Genomic DNA, 23207 nt, shown 5'->3' on the forward strand with positions numbered 1-23207 from the left:
ATTCGTCGATTTACATGAAACATAAGGTTGAAATATTACTCTAATTCTGTGTCTGCTACACTGATGTTATAGTAGTTTTTCAAGTAGTACAAACGTTATGTTATAGTAGTTTTTCAATTAGTGCAAACGTTGTTATAGTAGTTTTTCAATTAGTACAAACGTTATGTTATAGTAATTTTTCAATTAGTACAAACGTAGATAAACTTGTTGCATGTAACAAAGCCTTGTGTGACTTCGCTGAACACGTCACTCGCGTCCATTATTTGTGGTCGTTTGAATTTTTGTCTCGATTTCTGTAAGCTTCAACGAATATCATTGTATTCTTTGACAAATTATCATGCCAGAGAAAGATTAAGGAAATAAATGCGCCTATCCTAGAGTGTATTTCCTCCTCAAATCGCCTCCTCCTGCAGCCTCTCTTCCTATATATATATATATATATATATATATATATATATATATATATATATATATATATATATATATATATATATATATATATATATATACTAGAAAAAGTACCCGTCGTTGACTGGTTCAAAAACAACCTACAAAAAAATGGACTCTGATTTATTAAAGTATGATAGGTTATGAAAAGGAAGGGTTGTAAAGACATAGATTCGAATTTGGGGGTATCAAAACCAAAGTAAAATATGATGAAAGTAAAAATAAAATAGATACACCCCATAATTTATCATACCATAGCTGTTCACACTAAACAAAGTATCACAATAATCTGCGCATTTATATTAAAAAAAACCTTGTTAAACCTTGTGACATATTTCCATTCTATGGAGAGCAGGCGCGAACGAGCACCCCATAATTATATCATACTGTATTGCTTCAAACTCAAACATAGTTATCAGAGTGTACTTACTCAGATAGATATGAAACGTCGTTATTAAAGGGTGTGCCTATTTCCATTCTATGGAAGCCAGGCGCGAACGAAGACCCCACAATTTTATTATAACATCCTTATTTCAGTTAAAACATATTTATAAAAGTATTCTCATGTACATCTATATAAAAAACCCTTGTACACGTTTTTTCTTAATTTTTAATTTATTTATTCCCATACTTTGTGGACCAGGCGAAAATGCAGGCCCCACAATTTTAATGAACCACCGCTCTGGCAGATCAAACATACCCATTCCTGTGTCCCGATACATCTTTTATGATTATATGTACTCAGTTGTTTTTAAATAGTACACCATATAGGAGCCCATTCGTAACCAGACACAAACACACACACATACACACACATACATTCAGCCTTATATTATATGTATATATATATACATATATATATATATTTATATATATATATATGTATATGTATAAATATATACATGTGTGTATAAATGTATATATATATATGTGTATGGGTACATAACTATGTATGTATATATATATAAATAACTATGTATATTATATATACATATATGTGTGTATTTTCTTATGTATATATATATATATATATATATGTGTGTGTGTGCGTGTGTGTGTATGTGTGTGTCTGTATGTGTGTGTAAGGATATGACCGTTAATGGGCCTATGCCTTATACAATTTATATGGAAAACGGTGAAATACGAGGCGACATACTTGCATCCACATTATTTTCTACACATCACGATGTGATGTTGGTGCATGCGTTTTCCATTGCGAGATTTGGTGAAGTTTTGATTTCGCACATCATGTAAACTGTATAAAAAACCTTGTTCTTGAAGTGTTGTATTCAGATTATGCAGATTTTATTTCCCATATAGAAGCAGACACACTGATTGCTATGAACAAGTTATCAGACGCATGTAAAGCTTACCAATATCTGAAACAGTGTATATTGTGTATTCATTTCCTGTAGGAATGGCATATGTTCTACCAAATATCTTGCTTGATTGTAAGAAGTTTAATATCACGTACGCTACTGTATGTCTGTGTAGTATGTTGAGTAAGTATTTTACGTTTTATGCTTAGGTAAATAACCGAATAGCGAAAGCTAGTCCAGCTATTTGTAAATTGGAGGACCGTGTTTTTTTTTCAGATCAGGAACTCATATCAAAAACATAGATAAGTGTTTACGAAACATGAATTAACACAACTCAGAGACTTCGACAATATATAGAAGGCATGCAAAGTTACATAACTGGTTTCATCAAATTTTTACTGGGATAATAATTAATTTTAACTAGAGTACTCTAACGCCTGACACTGTATTTACTTAATAATCCAATATTACTAGTATTAAAATGAAAATCATTCCAAATAAATGCGCTGGATTAGACACTCAGTAAGGGTGACTGACAAAATACTTTCTAATCAACTGTTTTATGGAGAAATGTGTAAAATGCCACAAAATAAACAATGAAAAAATGTTTAAGGATTCTTGGAAAACAACTTGAAAATACTTGAGATGTATGGACATGACTGGAAAGCTACGACAAAAGATCGATGCTTGTGAAGAAAAACCATCGGAGAAAGTTGCAAGGTTTTCCAAAAAAATCGTGTCGACCTTGCTGTATAAAAACGGATAACAAGAAGAACATATAATGCCAGAGAAATTACAAAACTAACGTTATGTGGCAAATGTTCTTATCAAAAGAAAATGTTTAAATCATCTTACATAACACAATCAAAAAGAGGATAGAGGGTCTTATCAGGAGGCTTTTACAGCATATACTGCAACTCTAATCTGCAATATTTGTGGTCAAATCTGCAAATCTACGAGTGCCCTTACAGGAAATTAAATGATTTACAATATTATCATTACATCACCATAACGAGAAGAATATTTTATATCACATGAGTGAAATTTAATGCAGAACTAAAGCTGGATTAAAAAGTAATTTACGTGCACACATTAAATTGGAGGAATGGAACATGTATGTCGAGGAGTTGCAATAATCATATCTATGTATAAATATATGTATGTGTGTGTTTGTATCTATATTCAATATATATACATATATATAGTTATATATGTAAATAATATAATATATATATATATAACTTCAAATACCCACCTGAAACTTACCACAAACATAAGCACACTTTATATTATATTGATTATAAATCATACCACCCAATGCCACTGAAAAAAACAATTATAGCGAGTATATATAGAAAACCATTTCCTAACTATCCAAAAATGAGGCTATTTTTAATAACAAGAAAGACTATTACAAAGAAGTACTAGCCAGATCTGGATATAAAGGCGAAATTAAATATATTAACAATGTAAACTAAGCAGCAGGGAAAGGGAAAATATCAGATCCTAAATCGTCAAATGTTATTTCACACAATATGACAATGTGAAAATCCAATCATACAAATAGTAGTAAAATATCAATGGTAATAAAAATAATGTTATAAACAATATCAGTAAGTCCCAAATTATAAACACTTATCCAATTAAACAAACAAATAGACGTAAAATGTTTGTTTTTTTCACTTCTCCTTATAGTGCACGTATGAAAATATTTTATCAAAATAATTTATTTCCAATTATCAATAAAAATTTCCCTATTGGAAATAGCAAAAATAAAATTATAAACCCGAATAATGTTTCGACGTCGACTATTATCAGTTCTAACAATGGGGAAATTAACAAAGAGACACGTGTCAGAGGATTAAATAATCAAAACATTGTCTCATTTCGAATGTAGTTTATAAATATGCTGTAACAGATAATAACAGAATTAGAACATATATTAAGCCACAGTTGTAGCTTTAAAAAATATTCATTTATCAAATAGATTGCTACAAATTCTACAATAAGAGGAAAACAGCATCATTAACAAATCGGATTTGGGAATTAAGGAAAAAACAATTTAAATACAAATTGAAGTGATCGTTATTGTGCAGTGCCAGTAAATACTCACCAATCTAATTGGACCGCAACTTCACAACATATCATATAATAATACCTAAAGAAAAAATTCTTAATAAGCATCAGGAAGTAATTCAAAATTGTTTACATTAATCAAAATATGCGTTATCCCGATTAAAACCTGACTAGTAAAATTATTAAATTGAAAGTATGTTAACGTATTTAGCAAAGCAAAGTATATTATTATTTTTGAGACTAAAATGTAAATAAATAAATTGAGAATAAAAATTAAAATAATAAATTAAAAGTAATAATAAAGGTTAGGTAAACAATTCAATCTAAATTTATTATAACAATGATTTTAAGAATAATTTAATCAGTAAATAAAAAGGGAAATGTATGAATGTTTGGGTTGAACGATTTAGTACGATTTCAAATTATCATGTTACGATATCATATAAATAGTACTGAATTCTATAATAGTCATTTATAAGGGGTTTAAATAGATGTAATAAGTAACCAATCGAATTAAATAATATATCATTTGGAAAATAGATTAAATAAAAGGAAACGAGAGTACAACATATATACTATATATATATATATATATATATATATATATATATATATGAAACTACATTAATAGCATAATTTAAAGGGTTTTCTATAAGAATATAGGCCTAATGAATTAAGATAATGATAGCATAAAGTATGGCAAAATATATCTATATATATAATACGAACAATGATATACGCATGCTAATATATTACACATACTATAATTATTTAAATGTGGAGTGATAAAAAGAGGATACAATTAGGTATGGAGGAAGAAGTAAATATAAAATTGGTATAGGGAATAGAAATGAATCATATTATTGCTTAGTTTAATAGTAATGTGTATAGATTGCAAAGTTGATTTTGTTAAGTAAGGTAATTTATGGATAAACAAAAAAGAGAAAAAGAATAAATGGCTATAATCAGAATATTAAAAATTTATCAGACTTCAATTATTGATCTAAAAATAAAATTTATATGATGCTACAAGTGATTGTTAATTTATGGATGAGTATTTTCGAGAGTATTAACCAAATGGTTAATTGTTAGAATAAATGTACAAACAAATGTTATAGTTATAATATTGTAAATCTACTAAGATAAACTATATATTTTAATATATATTTACTCATTAAATTAACGTCTGTAAATTCATCTCGCAATTATTAGTTAAATTAAATTTAAAATCAAATAAATAGATATATAAACAAAAAAATAAATAAAAATAAGATTTAATTAAATTACATAGGGGAGGGGGTTAAAAGTATAAGGAAACCCTGGGTTGGATTTGGTCTATAAGTTTTAGATCAAAACAATATTGATCTATCTTACAAACTTGAATTATTCCTAGAATTAGTTTTAACTAAAATATATATTTATTCAATTATAATAAAAATAATATTTTATCAGAGGAACAAACCATGAAACATACTTATTAGAGAATTAGGATATACACAATGATAACAAAAATTTTGCTTAAATAAGGAACAAGTTCGTATAAGGGTTATTAAAACAAGATTGCCGTATGTAGAATTGAGCACAGTTTAAGAAAGGTAAAAATTAAAGATATTAATTACAATATAAATAATAATTATGGTGCTGATATTGATTATGATATAGTTACATATTTAAATAAAATGATTAAATATTTAAATAAATTAAATAAATATTTAAACAAATACATAAAAAATCGAACTAAATTGACGTAACTAATTAATTTACAATTCAACGTTAGCAGATATTTAGTATAACTTTATAACCGATGATTATCGATTTAAATAATCTGAAATACTTATATTTCACATTGGAGAAATAGTCGTTTAATTTATAATAAAAATCGATTTATTTTTTTAAAATAATATTGAGATAAAGACATTGAAACTTAACATTTATAAATCTACACATGTGTTCATTTTCTGTTGTTATCTTTTAAATTACACCTATGTACTACATTATCAATGAGACATTTACCTTCTAATGTGCCTTGAATTCCAAAGTGAATTCACTTCAATGTTTTGATTATTTAATAATCCTTCTACATTTCTCTCTTTGCTAATTTTTCCAGTGTTAGAACTTATAATAGTCGACATCGAAAAAAATAATTTACCATTATTCTGGTTTCAAATTTTACTTAGACTATTTCAAGTAGGGAAATGTTTATCGAAAATTTGAAACAAACTCTTTTGGTAAATGAGTTTAATGTGTGCACTGTAAGGAGAATTGAACCAACATAATTTTTACGTCTAGTTTTATTTTTTAATTGCATAAGTGTTGATAATTTGGGACTTACTGATATCGTCTATAACATTATTTTTATTACCATTAATATTTTTCCTACTATTTGTATAATCAGATTAACCCATTGCCATAATGTGTGAAATAACATGTGACGGTTTAGGGTATGATAATTTCCCTGTCTCTGCGGCTTGATTTATGCTTATATATTTAATTTCGCCTTTATATCCAGATCTGGCAAGTCCTTCGTTGAAATATTCTTTCTTGGTATTAAAAATATCATCATTTTTGGATAATTTGGAAATGGTTATATATATATATATATATATATATATATATATATATATATATATATAGTAGAAATAATCGCTTTTTTTCATTGATATAATCAATATAATATAAAGTTTAATTAGGTTTATGGTAAGGTGCAGATGTTTTGTTAATTTTATAAATAATATATATTATTCATATATATATATATATGTATATATTGTATATAGATACAAACATATACACACATATATTTATACATACATATGATGATTGCTACTCCTTGACAGATATTTTCTATTTCTTCAATTAAATGTTGCACATCTGTGTGCACGTAAATTACTTTTTAATCCAGGTTCTGTTCTGCATTAAATTGCACTCATCTGACATAAAACTGTTCTTGACGTAAGGTTGATGCAATGATAATATTGTAAATCCTTGAATTTCCTGTCAAGGCTCGTTTAGATTTGCAGATTTGACCACAAATATGGGAAGTTAGATTTGAAGTATATGCGGTAAAAATTTCCTTTTTAGACTTCTTTCCTGTCTTTGATTTTGTGATGTAAGATAATTTACAAAATAATCCTTTGCTATAAATATTTGCACCATATCGTTCTGGTTGTAATTTTTCTGACATTATATGGTCGTCTTGTTTTCTGGAATTCCCTTTTCATACTGCAAGCTCTACGCAATTTCTTTTTTGAAACTCTTGCAACTTTCTCTTATGGTTTTTATTTATAGTCATCTATCGTTTGCTGTAGCTTTCATGTTATGTACATACATCTCAAAGATTTTCAAGTTGTTTTTCAAGAACCGGTAAAAATTTTTTCATTGTTTATGTTGTGATATTTTTCCCATTTCTCCATAAAACAGTTGTTTATAAAGTATTTTGTCCTCCACCGTAACCGAGTGTCTAATCCATGTCTATATGTTGTCGAAGTCTCTGGATTGTGTTAATGCATGTTTCGTAAACACTTATCTATGTTTTTGCTATGAGTACCTGATCTGAAAAAAACAAGTTTCCCATGTTTACCAATAGCTGAACTAGCTTCGCTATTCGGTTATTTATCTAAGCATAAAACGCAAAGTCCTTACTCAACATACTACACAGACATACAGAAGCATCGGTGACATTAAACCTCTTACAATCAGCCAATATATTTCGTAGAACATATGCCATTCCTATAGGAAAGGAATACATAATATACATTGTTTCAAATATTGGCAAGCTTTACATGCGTCTGATAACTTGTTCATAGCACTCAGTGTGTCTGCTTCTGAATGGGACAAAATTTGCATAATCTGAATAGAACAATTGAAGAACATGGTTTTGAGACGTTTTTGACTTTGCGTTTTTTTACTTTTGCGTGTAGAAATCCAATGTTATACAGTTTACATGAGATGCGCAATAACACTTCACCAAATCTCGCAATAGCAATAGCATACACCAACATCACAGCGAGATGTGTAGAAAATAATGTGGATGCAAATATGTCACCTCGTATTTCACCTTTTTTATATAAATAAACGTAAAAAGCGTTCAAAGTGTGTAGCGTTAGAAATATGTGGTTTATGAACATTGGAAATATCGAACAAAAATTAATATACCATTGTAGTATTAATTCGTACGAGTTGCAGTTTACAATACAATAAACTTCTACAATATAGCATGAAAAAGGTATTACATATTATATACGCATTAGCAATCGCTTTATAAACGACAATACGGTTACTGTTTTTTTTTTATTTATGAGTGTGGTCTGAAATATTTTGTCCAAAAAATTCCACTTAATATATTTATGTCCTGTTTCTACATAAAACCCCTTTTTTATTTGTAATCACAAGGACATATTTTATTGTATTATGTCTATTGACAAAAATATTGCGGGACATAAGGATACAGCATATTTTTTATTTAGTGTTGCATTTTAAAAATGTATATTTTGTTTGTATTTTCAGAAGAAAATGAAATCCAATATACATAATGGTAAACGTAACATAATTAATTTAGAGAGGAGAATTAAGGATAATACCCATTAGTATATGACATTTTAAGTATTATTTAGTAAAAACGTAATCAAAGAATAATGACCTGTATAAAAACACACTTGAAAAAAGGTCTGTAACAACAAATTGAATGCTAGATTAAATAAACATTCACAATTATCAACATGTCCTTTTATTTACTAAATACTATTTTTGTTCATTGAAATCGAAAGCGGATCGAATCATAAATTATAAATCAGTTGGCGTTCTCTGTGCATGTCAGCACGCGTCTGATACAATAACAAATAATATAAGGTGCAGAAAATATCGTTTAAAATTATATAGAGCCTGGATAATTGTCTTATTGTTTTACTTGTTACTAGCTGAAATACATGGCATTGTTAAGGTGTATTTGAGATATTTTAATATGCCGCCCTGATTCATAACTATCTGATTACTTGAACGAAACATTAATTCATAATTGAGTCTTTTTTCACATCACTTATGAGGCATAATCATTAGGTGCGCTTTTTCTTATAGAGGTCTCGCCATTAGCTTGAATCCATTTTCTTAACCTTTTATCTTTTAGTCTTTCTTTATTCGAAATACGATGTAAGAATTCCAATTATTATTTTATATCGTAGTTACAGTTTTGTCTTTTAGCTTTAATTATAGATATGGCACAACTAATTTTGAATGAACATTATATTAGTTGTTCATTTGATAAGAAATAAGAGAAAAGAAAATTATCGAAATGGAATAGGGGCAATCATTTAATTTAAAAGAAATAACATTGTTACAGTTACGTTAGCCTATCAATATTTTATTGTCTTTTGCCTCGGGAAATATTTACCTATTACATTTGAAATTAGAAAAAAATGAAACGCAAGAATATCACATTAGACCAAGCTAAGTCCTTTTATCAAAACTGTACTCAGAATGTGTCCTATGTTGTGGAGTATTTACTTAAGGAACGAATGATGTCTGCATTGACTTTTATTTTCGATCGTAAGGGATTTCCAGTAAAAATATAATAATTAAATAATATTTAATATTTTTAAAGACACTAAGAAATTAAAAAGAGATTTTTACTTTCGAAACTTTTAAATAATTATTTTGGTGTTGCTTTCTGTAAAATAGGTGTTTGTATGTTTTACACAATGCAGATATTCGCATATATTAATACAAAGTTTAAAAATGAATCGGTATCATCAGCTTGAATCGAAAACAAACTATTTAGCTTCACAGTCGTGTCTTTACCGAGGATTATATCGAGAGCAACATAATATTGTCCAAATATACAAAACAATTGAAGAAATGAATTGTTTGTCAACTTGGGCAAATAGAAAGAAAAAGAATGTCGGCCAGTAGAAAGGAAGAGTTCACATCACAAGTTGCCAATCTATGCGTGTAGTCATTTTAGCTCAACCCAAACAAATATTTTACTCGTTATTTACTATGCTTGGCGTATAATTACGATTTGCTGTTAATTTCAGGGTTATGGGACCAGTAGTTTAGGAGTGTACTCGTGAAATATTTACATGCACTTTCATCTATTGTTTTATTTATCTAGATAAATAATATGGACTCATAACCGTAACAAAACTTCTACAGAAGACTTACTATTTCACGCGTTATATTACAGGTAACTACATATTTATACATTTTAAAATATACGAAATGATGTAAATCCCATATTCATTTAGTATTTACGATGCTCACTTTTACCGTGGCCTTCGTTATAAAGATGGCCGGCCAGCTGAAAAAATGACGTCATCGCCGAGGTCCCAACAAGCAAGATATGTGGAACTCTTAGACTGTCAATAATGAACAGTAATTTTTACAGACAGCGTTACAAAACTTCAAAATTGGATTAAAATAAAGAAATAAAGAAAGAACTAGATTTATACTGAAACTCATCTAATATTAATAATAAAAAAAATAATAAAAAAACACAAGTTATTTGTTTAAGTATATTATAAGCAATTGCATATTTCGTTGTATTATAGATTTTAAAGATTAGAATGCGTTCTTTAATTACTTATAAATTACATTTTATAAAAGTGAAGGAACACGATTTGATTTGAAATAAACTTGAAGTTTATTTAATATAATTAAATAAAAATTATGCATGTAAGATTATGAATATTTGAAGCAGAACACAAGCAAAACATTTGATATGAGTTAAGACTCTAAACAAATATTAAAATTAAACTTTTTTTTAAAGCAAAATGAATATTCTTTTAAATCAAAATGAATATTTTTTAATCAAAATGAATATTTTTAAATCAAAATGAACCACAATATTTTTTTCAAAATCAAAAACAATATTTTTAATAAATTCATAAAATATTGCACAGTAAAAAAATTAACCTAAAGAAAAAATCATGTTTCTTATTTAAGATTATTTCACCACATAACAAAAATAACATGCAAAATAATTTTTTTTTATATCCATATTTTCAGTTTGCTAAAATACGTGGGTTTGTATTACTGTACACATAGATTCGAAAAAGTTGTCAAAAAACAAATATATAACAAATAAATGTTATCAAAGGCAAGATAAGTTACTTTTCTACCAAACTGGATATATTTTTCGTGATTTTTTTCAATGTAACATGTTTATTCAGCTCGAAAAACATAGTGTTTACCGATGTATTCGAAAATTCCAGATGGCGTCTGATTCTCTCTTTAGCACGGTAAGTTTGGGAAAAGGTGTTATAAATACAAAACCGGATAAAATACTGTTAAAAACTCGCTCAATATATGTTACCGTGACATAGGTTGACATATATTCGGCGGGTTTTTAATAGTATGTTGTATAGTTTTTTATTCATAATACCTTATCCCAAACTTACAGTGTTAAAGAGATAATCAGACGCCATCTTGAATTTTCGAATACATCGGTAAACACTATGTTTTTCGAGCTGAATAAACATGTTACATTGAATAAAAACATGAAAAATATTTGGTAGAAAAGTAACTTATCTAGCCTTTGATAACATTTATTTGTTATATATTTGTTTTTGACAACTTTTTCGAATCTATGTGTACAGTAATACAAACCCAATTACGTTAATGAAATGAATTGTACTTATTTACTATGCCTCCCCACGGGACAGAGTTAGACACCAGGGTCGTTTTTTAACGCGGAGAAAAGGTACAAAAATAAAAATTGTCTCAGTCGTGAAGGATTTCTCCTCCACCGAAAGAGAACAAGAAATAGAATGCAGCATCTGGAGAACATATACTACACTTTGATCTGGTCCCGAAGGCCAAGACTGTTTAAGACCACGAGTGAACGCGCGTTTGTTTTTTTTTAGTTTAGTTTCATATATATATATATATATATATATATATATATATATATATATATATATATATATATAATAAGTATTTTTTAATTTTATCTTTCTAGCTTTAAAAAAAGTTTAAAAATTTTATCAGCCGGCATAATTTATTTTTAAATATTGAAAAATTTCAGGAAAATTAATTTTTGTTAGATTTTTAAACGTGTGTCAACAGCTTAAAAAAAACGTGTTTTAAAGAGTCGATGTTGTCTCGCATTTTCATTAGTTTTGTATGATGTAAATTTTTTTTTTTTAATATTAGCAATTTATTTGAAGCTTCTTCTTTTGAATGGTAGAACATTTAGGATGATAATATTGAATTAAATTATAGTTACATCGTGTTAAATACAGGGGGGAGCACGTTAAAACTTACTTTGCTGAATGGAGATGGTGTAAAATCTGTCTTTTTTTTACTGCATTATAATTCTTTATCTTTCGGAAATGAAAATACTGTCACTTTTTGGTCCTTTACGATAATTTCCTCAGCAAGTTGGAACGATGCACCGTGAAGGCATTTTAATAAAAAAAGAAATATTGCACTGACTTCAAGACGTTACGAATGCCTACCGGTGACTACCGGTGTCACCGGTATGGACTATCCGTGATGACGTCTGCGGATTAAATTATTTTTGCTCACCGGCCATCTTGTCTTTTAAGACGGTCTTGCTTTTACCCCTAATCAATATATATTTTACCCAGTTTAAAAATTGTATCTAATAAGTATTTCCTTTTCTTCCTTAAAAGCCGTTTGATGAAAGTATGTTTTATTGTTCGGCATATAATTTTCTGGGCAAATACAGGATAACGAAATTATGCAAATATTCTGCAAGACATTACATGTTTTCTTCAATTTTGTTTCGCATTTTATATGGCGGTAATCCAAATTAATGCCGCTGCCTTACTCCATAAGCAAAGCATATTTGTAGTTTTAAGAATGTCATCTGATAAAGAATAGTGGACTAAAATCGCCACATTCAGAAGGTAATGTAAAACTTAATAACTTATGCGGATTTATTTTTCAATTTAGAAATATGTAACCTACTATCATGACATCAGAGTTTAAGATTTTTTGCTATAGGCTGTCGCTTATAACTCTTAGAATTTTCATTCACTCTCAAGGAAAGGGCAATAAAGATTGTGACAGCTTAGTGCATGAACTAGTAGCTTGGAACTCAGGTTTTATAAATATAATGCCCTTCGTTAGTAATGTAATATTCCAAGAATTACTTGACCACGACGTTCTCCATTGATATTTTAAATCTTTTATCAGAGGCCTTCTTTTCTAGCATAATATTATACATACACGAAATATATATTTATAATATATTCTTGAATATTTCTCCTTGTAATTTAATCTCTTTCTTTTTAGTCACGAGAGTTGCCAGTAAATTAGTACATACTTGAAGCTATATTGCCGATTTCCATGAATGATAGTAGTCAATTAGGCAATTAAAATGTTGTATGTATAACGTAGCTGTTTGTCTTAATGGCGCTACAGTGTAAATATACATTTAGAGGAACTTTCTCTGTTCTAATTGTAAGAAAAGGCAATGAAAAAGGACGTTTGGCATTTACTCCGGCCTTTCGAACAATTATTCTTATCTTTCTCTTAAAAAATAAAATGATTACGAAATTATTAAAGATTACCTTGCTTGCACACGATAGAATCTATTAAATGTGATACATCTGTGAAATACGTTTGAAGATGACTGACCCATACATTTGTACGTACTTAAAGCCATTGTGTCGATTTCCATAAATTAAACCTTTTATAGGAGAAAATTACCTTATAAAAACTGTGTATCTTATAACGTAGCTGTTTATCTAGGAATTCAAATGTTGCTACATGGCAGATATACGTTTGAGGGAATGACTTACTATGCTCTCATTGTGGGAACAGGCAATGCAACGGAGCATTTGTTGGTATTTACCTTTAGATATTCATACAATTATACTTATCTTTCTATTAAAAAACGGTGACCAAACTGTAAAAAGGATATGGCTTGCACACAACAGAATCGCTTAAATGTGATAAACCTCTGAAATACATTTGAAGATGTCAAATAATGTAACATAACAATATCAAAGTTATGCCTTTTTGGGGCTGAAAATAGAAATATATATATATATATATATATATATATATATATATATATATATATATATATAAGGCTCCTATCAGTCTTGACAGACTATGGATGCCAACTGCAAGGGTGCCTGCCCTAAAGATTTTTGTGGCAACCCCACCCCTCCTACGCCGACATTGTTGAATACCAGTTCAGGACGACTGGAACCAACGCCGAAATATGTGAAAGTACATACAGCGCCTGGCCTTCCCAAATGGTCACCCAACTGGCACTGGCAAGGTTCAGCGTGCTTAACTTCGGTGATCTTACAGTTTCGGTTTCGGTTTCAAGGACATTGTGCCGTGTATATTATATATATATATATATATATATATATATGTGTGTGTGTGTGTGTATGTATCGGTGTGGGGGTGTGTTGGTGTCTGTAAAGATAAGTAAGCGTTTATACTGTTTGCTCCTCGTCTTTAACAGTTTATTACAATATATAAGCATAATAAACCGGTCAATTAAATGTAGTTACTTTTTTTGTTGGTTGTATGTAGGACATTGCATTAAACATATTGCTCCGTAATATGTAACAATAATTAGTCATTATAACACATAGGCGTGCAGGTACTTAGAGAATAGGTACCCATATAGAAAACGTGTTTGAGAAATATAGCGTGCGATTAGGAAAATCAATACAACCTTTTTTCTTTTAGAATAATTAACTTTCGATTGATGAAAATACCTGTTTCTTTAAAGGAAAAAACACGTGATGAATGTGTTTTTATTGTTCATTGCTCTTTTCTATTTCCCTGATGTCCGTTGTTAAAAAGAGAACATAGAGAATAAAACAAATTGCCGTCGAGAATACGTTTTTTTTTATTGGGGACGTATAAAAAACCTGCACGATTTGGCGCCTGTAGGCTCAATCTATTGGCGTGTGTTTCCCGGTGCAAAACTAATGTGTTAAAAGAATATTGGCGTTTTTCACAGTAATTATCTACCAAATAATCTTTTTACTGTATAGATAAATCTACGTATACAGCTGTCGTCTTGATGACAATTCACGCATAACACATTTCCGAATGGGGTTGGCACATACAAACAATAGGATAATGTGTTTGACATATAGAATATCAAGATGAATGAAGAAACCAAAATAAATAGATAATTAAACAACAACAACAAAATTATTATTATTATTATTATTATTATTATTATTATTATTATTAATAATAATAATAATAATAATAATAATAATAATAATAATAATAATAATACAAGCACAAACCGGACACAGTACTTGAAAATAAAAATTGCAAATTCAACGAAACATGAATAAACAAACGGATAATCCCATCAATGAAGAAAACCATATCTCAAGATAGATTACAATAAGGAAAAGTCCTCTCAAATTATTAATTCTGCCGTCTAAGCAGACCACAAAGTGAAGATCACGCATACAGAGAAGAGGGGCAAATACAAGAAATTGCCTAGAGAACTCCAAAAGTCTGTAAAAAGAAGAAAGTCAATGTTATATCCTTAATTGTAGGCACGATCGGAACAACACCGAAAATCATTGACAAAATAGTAGCAGAGTATGAATAAGAAGGATGGCAGCGAAGATGCAACTGTTAACCACAATGACAACGGCTAAAATATTAAGGAACAACCTTGAATGCGGAGTCCAGAACACATGAGATCCAGGCATAAGCGGGATATAGATAAACTGCTACAGATGTTAAACTCAAAGTATATCACATGGAATCATGATAACTCAAACTGCATAATTGTATGTTAACCTTCGGTTCCTGTGTCTCCCTTTTTTCTTGAATGTGTATGTCACCATAAACTCTCCCTACACTGAATAAGATAGGGTGGTGACGAAGGATTGAAAGACGAAGGAAAGAAACTACTCCCCAGACGTCTGCTGAATTAGTGCAAAGAATACTGGCACATTAGAGAGTGCTTATTGCCACCCAAATTCCTGTGAATACCCAGGTTGTTACGATAACGCAAAATCATATGCAAAGCTTACTGAAAATAATAGAAGGACCGGAAACTTGGGGTAAATTTGTGTCACTCAGACTCTACAGAACGCAACAGTTGGTTCTAAAAGAGAAATTTGTGATGATGGCATGTGTGACTAGAGTTAGTGTGAAATGATAACAATAATAATCATACCAATATGAAGCCAAATGTGGTAATATTGCTGTTGTTGGATGTGTGAACGCCCTCCCCCTAAAAATATTTCCAAAACATGCTAAATCCTATAGCCTATAGCCATTTAGTACTACTCGATTTATTATAGTGTAACTTAATCAATAACTCCAGCGAACCAGTTTTGCTGGCATGAAAGAATTCATTAAAAGAGTAATTGGCATCTTAAATTTAAGGATATCTACGTAGATCGTGTTCTACACCCCAAAGAAACAGAACATGTACATGGAGGAAATCTCGGATTGCAAATCACTGCTATCTACAGATTATGTCGCGAAAAACAAACCGGGGACTTTATTACAATATATTTAATGACAGCTCTTCAGAAAAAGCTAAGGCAAAATATTGAAAATAGCTGTGTGAGTGGGGCTTAAACTCAAAGATTATGGTCAAAGTATGTCAAAGTATGACAGGAGTATCTTAAGAACTTAGCGTCATGCTGTAACTGGTAGAATTAAATGGACTAAAGAGTTTACTAATGTAATCATAGTGGGTGTCTTCACATAATTATTATAAATATTAGAAATTGTATTGGACGGTACAGATAACGTATGCTTTGTGGATGGTTAAATCAGCAGAATATCGTGTAGCTCTAGAAAGAGCAACACAGAAATATTTATTATCATTAAACCGGGATTAGAGACCATAAAAACCAGTAGTACGCAAAAGGAACAGGGAATTACGCACTAAAAGAAAATTGCATGTAGATTTATTAGTAATAAACACATTATGAAGTGTACTTTGTGGTCAACCTACCAGGGAATTACGGGAAAACAATAGACAAGGTATGGTGTTAAAAGCATAAAATATGCTATGGAAGTATAGCCAACCAACTAGTCATAAAATCTTCGAAGATTCAGAAAAAAAGTAAATAAACCAAATGGACATGTGCAATGATGAATTATCACTCACACAAATATTTTCATAGTAGAAAGAAGTGACTGGATCGCAGAAACAATACAGTTTAAAAAGAAGTTCGCGTCAGAAAAGAAATTAATCAATTTATAAAGGACGCTTACTTCCTTGAAAGATTGTTGAAAGAGCAATTTGATGTGAAGAAGACAAACAAAGTCTGTCAGCAGAATAAAACTGTATTGAATGAAATGAACGGGAATAAACCACTTTAATTAAAGCAAAGAAGAGCAGCCAAATAAAAAGATAAAGAGAAGGAATTAAATAGTTTAAACAGATTACATTGTTTGGTTTGCCCAACATGTACAAAAAATACCAGCAACTATAAATATTTCTACTACTCCTAATCTTACTCTAAGTTTTCCTAAACCTTCTACAATTATAACCACTACTACTACTGATAATAATATGGGAAACTGTATTATATGTTGAGAATTATATCAATAATCTTAAGAAAATCTGCATGGATTGCAGAGAAGAGAGGGGTGTTTGACAAAACAAAGAATATATCATAAACCGTGATTTTTATAATATGTGAAAATATTTAAAGGTCTAATGTACACGGAGTAAAATACGTTCAGGAATATTTGGTAAATAACGTTATCATTTTTCATAAATGAATTCATATCCAATTAAAGGATTTGTTCAAGATATATAATGCCTGAATTGAGCAGGACTGGACGAAGAAGGATATATAAACTGATATTCGGTATATCATTATCAGCATATCCCATGCCTTATATTAATGAGGAAAATTAGATATGCAATTTGGGAAAGATATTCACCTATATCTGGAACACCAAAATATATTCAATATAAAACAAAAAAAAGCACTCAAATTATATTGTTTAGAGCTTGAATTATTTTTTTAAGATTTTAAAAGAATTCTCATATAGGACTAATATTTCGGAGAAAGTTTATGTGAAAAGACGAATGTTAGATGGAGCATTTTCTTCCCATTATAATTAATTTTTAGTGGATAACCCTCGTCGTTCAATTTCAAGATTAAATGCGTGTGATTTATGTGGAGAGGAGTACCAGGTAAATTTATTCTTACTTTATGAAGACTTTACGTTGTAAGCAGGATTGTAAAACATAACGGTTTCAATAATGGAGTAAGTTTTGCATTTAGCTTGCTGTGTCAGTTTTATTTAAAAGGACACAAATTCTTAAAAGTAAAAAAAAAGATTTGTAATGAGAAAATGATAAAATATATTGGAAATAACGGTACGTCCATTGAAAAATTGTGGGATTAGATAAAATTAAATGAGATGAAACGAAAGGTATCCTGGGATAAATACAAACTACATCTACGGCAAATATTAAGGTAATAATTAAATCCGGAATACTAAATGCTAGCAGTAAAGACGTGGACAGTATGAATGTTTGTGTATAAGGGAAGCATTATTAAATTTAATAAAAACATGGACAAAGAAAAAACAGATAAATATTTAAGATAAATGGAGATTTCATCCTTATATATACATATATATATATATATATATATATATATATATATATATATATATATATATATATATATATATATATATATGGTAAGCTCATATCTGAAAGCAAAGAAGAATGATTAGGACTAATAGGCACAGAAAAATGTGTAGAATGAGAAAATTATCTTAATATATAAATATCGAACTGTTCGAAAACATTTATAAATTGAGTGCAACTATTTGTAAAAATCGCAAGCAAACGAATTAGACAAGAACAGCGCATTTAAAGTAAACATGATAAAAATAGTAAACAGAAGCAGCTTTAGGAGTAAATACTTAGTAAGTTCAGTAGGCATAATCAAGAGGTAATAATAAATAAAACCACTGGACAATGGGTGTCAACATTTTAATTGAAGCTTAGACAGGAATGCCAAATATTTCCGAACATAGCAACAAAAACTGTATTTCGTTCACGTAAGATGTCAGGTGTCAGATGACAAAATCAATTAAATTAATTTAATTGATTTTGTCATCTAACATTTTGAGTTTGTAGAATTCATGCTGGTTTATTTATTTACTTACTTTACTCTATGTTCTAAATGTTTTACCCATAAATGCAGGGGTAGACATCTTCTCATCGGAGTGAAACATATTTGTTGCTATTGAGTGGGTTTTCTGTCACAATAATAATTAGAGGATATACACCAGTCTGTTTAGATACCCAAGAATACAACAAACGAATTGTAATTCTGGCTTTGAAGACATGAGCAACCTAAGTTGTTATTGGATTATAATTAATTAACTGATGTGTGTAAAACCCATAGGTAAATAAACAGTTTTTTTAAGATAAAAACATAATTTATATCTTTAATTTGGTAAATAAGTTATCGTAGCACGTTCTGAATCTGTTTGATTAGATAAATTATTAAATCATAGACGCTTTCTAGTAATCACTAGACCGAAAACATCAAACGACCTGAATTATCTCCCTTCAGCTGTTATGGGAAATAAAATTGATCTCTTTTCAAACAGAATTAACTATTAGCAATTAACAATATAATTGGATTATCTCCCTTTGTAATTGTGTTTTAGTAACGATACGGAAAAATATTTAATTAGAATGATACTGAATTTTATAACATTAAATAATGATAAATAGATTAGAATCCTTTACTCAAAATGGTGTATAAGGAGTTATATATAATGCAATCTTTTTCCTTTATTCTCATATTCAATTAAACATTAAACTCATGTGCACATTTGATGTTTCTAGTTACTTTACCAACATACCGTTGGATGAGACTATACGTATATATACCGACGCGCTTTACGATGGTCGCCTGACTGCTCCACGTTTTTCTAAAGAGATTCTTATTGAACTCATTTTAATGTGCACACAATCTGTGTAGCTTACTTTTTGTGATATTATGTACTGTCAGGTTGACGGGGTGTCAATGGAGAGTCCGTTGCCCCCAACTTTAGCGGATATTCTCGTCGGGTACTATGAATCCGTTTTGTTTAATGTTGGAACAAAACCACTGCATATTTCAGATATGTTGACGACACGTTTGCTGTTTTACCATCGCAAAGTGAAGCGTCGATATTTTGGATAGGTTGAATTATTTGCATGGAGCTCTAAAGTTCACTATGGAAAGCGAGAAGGACAATTCGCTTCCCTTCTTGGAGTTTCTTGTCGAACGTTCACTAAAATTAATAGGAAGCCGACATTTACTGGCCTATGTGTTAACTGGTTGTCTTTTGTACCAATATCACGTAAGGTCGGATTAATTAATACTTTGGTACATAAAGCCTTGATGATGTGTTCACCTGACAGATTGGACGCCAAACTCGATTAGATCAGGAAAATATTCATCATTAATGGTTATCCTGTTCATCTTATTGATGAGTGTATTTTCAAAAAGATTGCGGATTTTAAATCCCCTAAAAAGTTTGGACCTTTGAAATGCCCGTTTATTTAAAATTACCGTGGATTGGGGAAAAACGTAACATATTTTTAAACAGATTCACACAAGTATTTATGACTGCTTCTATTCTGCGTCCTTGTGTTTGGTATATACTATGAGACCTGCATTTCCTTATTTTCGCACGGATAGTCTGCCTTACATCCAAAATAGCAATACTGTATATCAATTTAAATGCCAGTGCATTTTTAACTCGTATAAACCAGCATGTTCCATCGAAGATCAGACTAGGTAGGATGTGGTCTGGCAGTCTCCCTCCTTCTGCAGCTTTGGGCTCTGCTATTGGCCAGCATTTTGATGACAACCCATGCTGTGCCAATATATATAAAATTGAATGGTTTGAGGTGCTACATAGAACGGACTCCAGAAACCATTTAAAGGTTTTGAAGTCTGTCTCTATTGCGGTGCGGAAACCTTCTTTGTGCCGGCCGAAAGAAACATCTAAGACGTTGTTTCTCTTTGGGGAGCTGTGAATATTTTCTTCCGTTTTTTTCTTCCTCTAGTTGTGTTATTATTTTAATCGTTTTTTAAACGTTAATAAACTTTATTTAGTGTCCCCGTAATTTTTGGCACATTGAATGGTTACCCATCAGAACTATTTACAGTCGACATAGTATTATTTTTACGCTATCTATTTTCTCCTGATTAGATGATAGCTCAAAGAGCACTCGAGAGACTCCCACCCATTACATTACAAAACTGTATTTAAATTCTGTACCTCTACACACACACATATATATATACACATATACATATATATACATACACACACACACACACATATATATATATATATATATATATATATATATATATATATATATATATATATAAGAAAAGTTGTAACCGCGTTCAGTGACAGGTGATACACACATATTCTAAAGAGTGAGATTGAAAGTGATAATGTAGAATCATTTTATGATACGAATATCCAATGTTACAATCTCCTTAAAGAAAGGGCCGAGAGTATTAATTCTTGGTAAAAAAATAAAGAACATAAAGCGAACATTTCTGGTATATCAGTTCAGCTGATGCGAATATGAAAAAAACAGAATGTCGAGAATACCAAAACTTATAAAAGGAGTTAAAAGCGTTGCTGAAGTTGAGAAAAATATATACCTGCTGTTATAAGAAACTTCAGGATTTTGACGAAATAAATTAATAAGTGGATTGAAAAATTAGGATCAATTAAAATGTTGACTGATACACAAACTGCCTTATTGGGAATCGTTATAAATTAGCGAAAAGTTGTGGACACCTGAGCCGAGAAATGAGACAAGACGATAGAGCTTGCCTAATAGAAATCACGAGTTTACCAGAATTATATTATAAATAACGATAGAAATACATGAAGGTTGATAACATGAAAAATAATAAAATAATAATAATAATAATAATAATAATAATAATAATAATAATAATAATAATAATAATAATAGGAGAGAGGGAGGGAAACACTAATTACGTCGACGCTGATAGAAATAAAATAATACATAGAACACTAATGACATTTACAAAATACTTCATTTTTGTGAGAATTACGAAAAGTTCCAAAGCGCTTGGAAAGCACATAAAGATTATATAAGACAATTAAGCAGACAGCAAAGTTGAAAACCGATGTAACTTTAAGTAATATGATCGAAGAACAAACTAGATAAAAAAACACTATACAACTACATCAACATTTCAACAAATTGACGGACAAAGATAGAAATGACACAACCTGAGATTCAGATAATGAACACACAATATATCTCCGTTCGAACTAAAACATTGTGGTCATTCCATCGGGTGGCGCCATACAAAATAATGTGCAGGACTAATTAGGGTGTAACAGAAAAAAAAGATAACCAACATGCCTTGCGAACAAGGTTCTGGGGGCACCAACTGTTTAGGAGGGCTAGGCATTCATATCCGTTAACGTGTAGCTCACTGCGGGCAGCGCCTTGTTCAGTTACAATCTGGGGAGAAGACTGGCGATGTAGGTTTTTCCATTTACCCGTTACCCGGACTGGCATGGGCAAGGTGTCCCCTGTTTTTACACTTCTAGCACTGAAGCCTGCTAAGCCGTTGAGTTAATGAGCATGATGAGAGACAATCACGGGCCAAATGGTTGGGCTCGCCTCACTTTTAGAAGATGGTAACCTTGCCCCGGTCCTGATATCGACCCTTTGATGATTGCACGGCTGCCGCACGGTCTACATCCTTTGCGGTCTATTTTAGTATCACACTCGCCCGCGCTGATACTTCCGAGATGTTCACCCCGTCTACTTAGGACGTGGCACAAGGTAGATCCTCCAACCAGCAGGCAATCTTGCAAGAAATGCGCACACCTTGCCTTTATCTGACATTCCCCCGAACAGGACCGCAAGCTTCCTCAGTTCTACCAGATAAACATCAATCGTCTATGGTATCTATGGTTTCATGTAATATGGGATTTGCATTACTTGAGAGAAGATCCTGGTACATGGTACATATAACAGGTATCCAGAATTTAATTGTGACAATGTATCCTCTCATTATATAAAAATTAATAGTATAGAATCTGAGAACAAAATGAATCCCAAAATAGTTTATTTTTACCATTATTTTATTACCATGAGTCGATTAACCATAAGAAAATCTCACTTTATATAATGTTGGTACTTCTGCACGGATTGAAAAGTGTTTTCTTGAAAAATGCCCAAGCCTGACCGGCATCTTAAGTAAATATTTGAAAATAAATCCGATCGCTGTCAAAGTAAAAGATGCCGGGGAAAAATAAAATATTTATCCAATACTAAGTACAATGTAAAAAAATTGGAAGTGCAATAAGAAAAATCAGTACAAAACTTACGGTAAATTTAAT

This window comes from Euprymna scolopes, chromosome 5, assembly GCF_053919585.1.
Source record: "Euprymna scolopes isolate OS-2025 chromosome 5, ASM5391958v1, whole genome shotgun sequence".
NCBI lineage: Eukaryota > Metazoa > Mollusca > Cephalopoda > Sepiida > Sepiolidae > Euprymna > Euprymna scolopes.